Raw genomic sequence first — 6,602 nt, 5'->3', positions numbered from 1 at the left:
TATTCCCAGTTGGCATAACATACACTTGAAATTTCCCCTTTTAACAAAATCAAGAACCAAGTATTCTAAACCTGAAGGCACTTAAGGAGCATCTCTCTGATCATTTGAAAATACATAGGATGGGGGCCAGCTGGTGGTGTGGTGATTAAGGGCACTGGACTCCCACAAGGCCAACAATAGTTCAAGATCTGGACTTGGTAGCTTGCTTTCTCACTTTCCATCTCTCTCACTCTCTTTCACTCTGTCCCTCTCTGGACAAATTAATATAAATAAATTAAATTAATTTTTTTAAAAGGATGTTAGAGCTTCAGACCTTGAAATTCACCAATTCATTTACTGATGAAAAAGCTGATCTAAACAGATTAAAGAAATAGCTCAAACTCGAAACCTGACTTCTAACAATGCCCATTACAATATACAGCCTCCCAAGGTAGAGAACCCCCACATGCTTCTCCGAGACTGCCTCAAGTGAAGGACCATTCTGGATGGGTCTGACCATCAGCAAAAGTCCCTAAAAGAGAGTCTGAATTCTTCTTGAAAAGAGACAGCTCTCTTCTGCTAGGCTTTGAGAACCAAGCCACCATGAGCTGTTCAGCTAAAGGAGAAGAGGTTCTGCAAACAACCAGAGTAAGCTTGGGCAGGAGGGATCTTCCCAGAATGTCGAGAACGCAGCTAGCTAGCTCCTAGTTACAGCTTTGCCTGAAGCTGATGAGGCTCCACTCATGCCTCAGTCTGATCCATGCCCCAGCAAAACCGTCTGATAAAGGGTGTATGTAGTTTTAAGTCAGTCATCTTTTCTACAGTAATAGAGGATGAGGACTTCAGTCATGAAGATATTCACTGGGAAAAGACCATGACCTATCGTGAAAATGCCACATCCAACCTGGTTTCTCCTCTGCACTCTGAGCTGTATCTCTTAAAAAACAAACCACAGCATGTTGGTCATTTGGCTATTTATTTTCAGACCCATTCACTTTATTTTTATGGCTGCACTCCATAATTTAAGGGGTTTCTCCCTAAAAGTTGCAGTCCCCAAACTCCATTATTTATAGATTTTGCTACTATATAAACCAAAGCAGGTAGACTTCAGTCACTCACCATCAGAAAAACTCAAACTCTGGGAACCAGCAGTTAGCGTACTGGCTATGTCGCTGGGCTCTCACATAGTCGACCGCAGTTTGCGTCCCAGACCCAGTGGCTTGAAACTCACGCCGGGCACGTGTGCGTGCGTGCCCAAAATCTCGAGAGGAGAATGGAGGAGAAGGGATTGCGGCGTTACCATCCCTCCTGGGGGGTGATTTCTCACTTCCTGTCTCTATGTCTCTCTCTGTCTGGAGAGTGCACGCACCCTATAGTGAAAAACTCTCAAAAAATAAATAAATAAAATAGAAAAACTCAAACTCTGAACCACAAATTTTGTCTAAAAGGAAGACTTTATTAAGAGGAATAACAGCTAGGTTTGCTCAAAAGACCATCTCCCTAAGAGTGTCAGGAGTGGGCTTTTACAGTAAAATACCTCCCAGTCTAGTCTTTAGTTTACCTTGCATATGCAAATTAATAATTGAAACTTGTGCAGCTCTGATTCGTCAACTCAAGCAGCAGTCCCATTGGTCCAATTTTGAAACTAATGCTGTTCTGATTTATCACTTTGCTATAGCCAGTGTCCACACTTCAGGCTCAGCCTTACTGATACAAGTGCCTAGTTCTGGCCCGTTAGTTTTTAGGCAGGTTTGGTTGGCGGACAGTAGGATGAAAAGATGGACAAAGCATCTATACTATTTCTACCCCTTCCCTGTGCCTCATGTGGCTTTCCCAGGTACACTCGTGTCTCCTCTGTGGTTTAATCTCCCACTGCAATATCTCTCTTTACATCATCTCCTCTTTTTTCAGGCAGTCTTCATAGCCCCAAATCCCACAAAATATTCCTTCCTCCACATTGCCCTGCCCCAGCAGGCAGTTCTAACTCTTAAGGTCTAGTAATACTATTTTCTCTACATGTCCCTCTGGCCCTAGGGTCAATCTTTTTTTTTTAACTCTTTTGTAAATATTGCTTATCTCTGGACCACCTGACTTTCTGGTTTTCACTCTTCTGATGACTTTATAAATGGTTCTTGATATTAAATTTCCTTTCTCAGGCCTCAGGCATAGACTTTATTCTCTGGGTTGCTCCAAGGATGACATGGATATGGGCACTAAGAGGGAGCTCAGGAAATCATCCTCTGGGATAAGATATTTTTTCATTTAATTTGCTCGAGCATGTGTGTACCCATCAGAGAGAGAAATAGAGAGGGAGACAGAGACAGAAGATGAGAAAGCGCCCCCTCAAGTGCCCCATGCCACAATCCCTTTTTCTCTATCTCTTTTCTTGGGATTTTGGGCACACATGCATACATACTGAGGTATATTTTTCAATCCTCCAGCTCTGGGAGTCAAATCACACCATTTTTGTAGTTAGAGGTGAGAAGAAACCACTAGAAATACAAGGAAGAAAATGAGTGACATCCTGCAAATAGTGGTAAGCATTATCAAAAAGAAACTAGCAACTTTTGGAGAAGTAAGAAAAGCTTTAATTATTTCTTAAATAAATTTAGTGTTTAAAAATGATGCTTGAGAGGATTATTTCAAATTGATAGAAAATATGCTTAATAGCTGCCATCAATCTCAATGTTTTTGGTCTTTAGGACAGATTTATCATTTGTATGAAATCGTAAAATCACTTTCACAGCTCATTAAAAAACAATTCTCTGATATTCAGTACACATATAAATTTCTGAGGTTCTGAAGACTCTCTAGAGTAGAACCTAGGCATCAGAATTTTTTAAAAGCTATGGTGTGATCCCAGTGTTCCATCAAGGTTGGTAAATCATACTCTAGTTCCTGTATTTCCTAAATAGAATTTAAGCCAAAGATTTGATTAGATTCAGTTTAAACATCTGTTGTAGTACTATTTCCCAGATGAAGTCATGCCCTTCTACTGTGTCATGAGGCTAAGATTCATGTCTCCATTGAACGGAACATTTGGTCCTTTGAAATGATCAAGTTAGTTGTCCACATTTTGTTTGTTTATTTGTTGCACTATAAGAATTATATTCATCAGCCGTTTTAATGATTTAGCAATCATTGATAATTTCTGATTGAATTGATTATTTTGTGAATATTGGAAAATGCTGATTTTTTTAATTCTCTATTTTCCACATTTATGAGCTATAATTATTTTGTGAAACATTAACTTACTGTCATCTAATGTTCTAAAATTGCATAAGTTTTATTACTACTCACCATAGTGTAGTAGAGGATTTTTTAAAATTTGCTACAGGGTGCATTCACTTACTGGAGAGATAGAAAAAGAGAGCAAGAGAGAAAGAGGGAAAGTGAAAAGGCACCCTCCAGGGGCAATGACCACACCACAGTCCCTTTTCTGTTACTTGTCTCTGAGGATTTTAGGCACTCACACACACATACCCAGCATGTTTCTCAAACTGTCAGGTCTGGGACTTGAACTGCACAGTAGGTCATGTGGTATTTAGTCACCTTAACCATCAAGCCACTGGCTACTCCTGAAATGTTTCTCCATAAACTATAACCAATGAAAGAGAGTATACACTTATCGTTATATTTAAATGTACTACTTAAAATTATTATTTTATTTCTGTAGTTTTATTATAATATGGGTTCATTTGTTTCTGGTTGTTTTCCATTTAAGAGTGTGTTTTCTAATCAAATTTAACTTGTTGAACATGTAAAATATTTACTAAAGTCCAAACTATGTAAAAAGCAATAAACCAGTAAAATCTTGCTTTTGACCTTCTATCCTCTGTCCAGTTCTTCCTGCCTGCTAGGTAATCACTGTTAATAGTTTCTTTATTTCTTTATTTTTGTAATTTTTAGCAAATAGTTGATACTGGAAATTAATCCTTAATTTTATGTGCCAACTTGACCTTATTAAGGGATACCCACATAGCTAGTAACATTATTTCTGGGTGTGTCTCTGAGGGTATTTCCAGAAGAGTTTGACATTTGACTCAGTGGACTTAGTAAGGAACATCTGCCTTCACTCAATGTGGACAGGCACGGCCTAAATCAGGAAAGACCTGGATAGAATGAAAAGACAGAGACAGGGTGCGTTCACTCTCTCTCTTTCACGAGCTGGGATTCTCTTCTTCTGCCCTTCAATATCAGAACTCCACATTCCCTAGCTTTTGTACATACTTTCCCTGTTCCCCCCTTAACCCTAGATTCTCAGGCCTTTGGCCTCAGCCTGAGAGTTACACAGTCAGTTTCCTGTTTCTCTAGCTCACAGAGAGCCTGCTGGCCTTCTCACCCTCCATAACCACAGGAACCAATTCCTATAACAGATCCCTCTCATATATCTATTTCTATATCTACCTCTAGGTAGATATAACTTCTGGTCTATTGGTTCTGCTCTCTCTGGAGGACTCTAGCTAGTACACTTTTTAATATAGAGATTTTCTTATTCCTTTTCACTTTTATAGGCTGATGATTATTGGATCAATTGAAATAGAATCTGGAGAACATTTTAAAATTTTAAAAGTAAGCATTTTTTTTGCGCTATTGGAAAGAGGGCTGTGATTGGCCAGCAATAACTAGTATGGAGGAAGCAGAATTGATTTTGACATAAATATGAAGTAGTTGCCATTTCTGCCTCACACCATGATCGTATCTTATGATATTTTTTTCTCTTTTAGGTTTCTGCCATAGGGTGCATGCACTCACCAGAGACAGAGAGAGCAAGACACAGAGAAAGAGAAAGTAGGAAATCATCCCCCAGGGGAGACTGCCACACCACAACTCCCTTTCCTCTCAGGATTTTGGACACCCATGCACACACATCTGGTATGTTTTTCAAATTGCCAGGTCCTGGACTTAAACTGTGGTCAGCCACAATGAGAGAGTCCAGCACCTTAACCACCACAGCACCTGTAGGCCCCTCTTAGGTACTTTTAAGAGCTCAGAAACACAGAAATTATTCGACATTCATAATCTAATCAAAACACAAAGGGGAAAGTATTATTAGCTTTCATACTACCGAACATGTAGCTTCCTGAAAACAGACAGTGAAAAATACTCCCTGGTTAAGAAGAATGAAGGATTCATAAGAATGGATGAATGTCTATTCAAAGATGAATGTCTCTGGAAAGAATTAATTCCAGGTGATGGAGCAATTGGACTATGACAACAGCATTATTTATTAGCCACTTTATTTCTTCATTCATTCCAAATGTGTCCAATAGGGGCCAACTGTGGGACAGGCAGTGAACTCAGCACAGGGAATAGTACATGGTAAGCCAGACAGACCTATTGGTCACATCCATCGATATTACTACTGAGTGGGGAAACAGCTATGGAAAGCTTCAAATAAACTAAAGGAAAATGCTTTGAAGGAAGACTGGGTAAAATTTGAATGTTTTTTCTAATATTTGGAGTCACCACACAGCTCCCAGAGAAAGTGGTGCTTCACTGGAGCTGTGGTAATGATCAGGAGCTAGGAGAATGGATCAGGTCGAATACTTGAGACACAGGGACCAACTTGTGCAGAACCTCATCCTAGAGAAGACCCTGGACACATATGAGAAAATGAAATGAATAGAATGGTGATAGAATCTTAGTTGGGCTCCTCATTCTCTCCAAAATTATTCTTTCTTCTTCTAATTGCCTTTATCTTATTCCTAGGATTCTAGCACCGACTAAAAAACAGAGCATTATCTTCAATTGTTCCTCATTCATATCCCACATACCCCCAATCTTGATATTATTATTATTATTTCTGACATTTATCATCTCCCTTCCATCCTGTTTGATGCTATGCAATTCAGAAGTTGGTAACTGGTCATCTAAGCTATCATTAGCTCCATCTTTAAATATCTTTAATACTCTAAATTCAACTCCTTGAATTTTCTGCTACATTCAGACGTTATTATCACAGAGGTGCTCTATCTCAAAGTGGTCCTTTTGGTACAGACAATTTCTGAGTATTATTTTTCTCTTGCCTTTTTTTCTGATTTCCAAAGCCAGGTCCCAGGGTGCTCACCATAATAGGTTGTATTATTTTCTCAGTCCTTCACTCCTCTGTGTATTTATGCCCTTTGATGTGTAAACTTGGCATCTTTCTCACTAAAGGAGGAAAAGATGGGAGGCTTGCAGCAGAGCTGTATCAACTGATGCAAAGTTCTAGAAAAATGACTATGGCTCGCCATGTAGAAAAGGATTCACCCTGACCAAAGAAAGCTCGGCTCTGACTTAGCTGTGGAAGTAACTTCTAAGTCCTTGAAATACTCTGCTGAGAACTGTCAACATCTCTTTTTGCCCTGTAGTGCTGTGTATTGGCCTTGCAACCCTTCCTCTAATCTACCCATCTGAACACCTTCTTTGACCATCCCTTCTACTCCCACATCCTGATGCAAAGCATGGTTCATCTGAAAGGTGGGCCTCTAAGAACTTTCATCTTCTGCACTCTACACTTCAGGAGGCAGAACAAGAGTCTAACTTTTACTAACTCTATTTTATATCTGCAAAATGTAACTAACTTCTGCCAAAATCATCTGACTTTTTCTTAAAGACTGTACTGTCGGGGTACCAGCAGA

The sequence above is a fragment of the Tupaia chinensis genome, unplaced genomic scaffold (assembly GCF_000334495.1).
Source record: "Tupaia chinensis unplaced genomic scaffold, TupChi_1.0 Scaffold139484_1, whole genome shotgun sequence".
NCBI lineage: Eukaryota > Metazoa > Chordata > Mammalia > Scandentia > Tupaiidae > Tupaia > Tupaia belangeri.
This window is presented reverse-complemented; position numbering follows the sequence as displayed.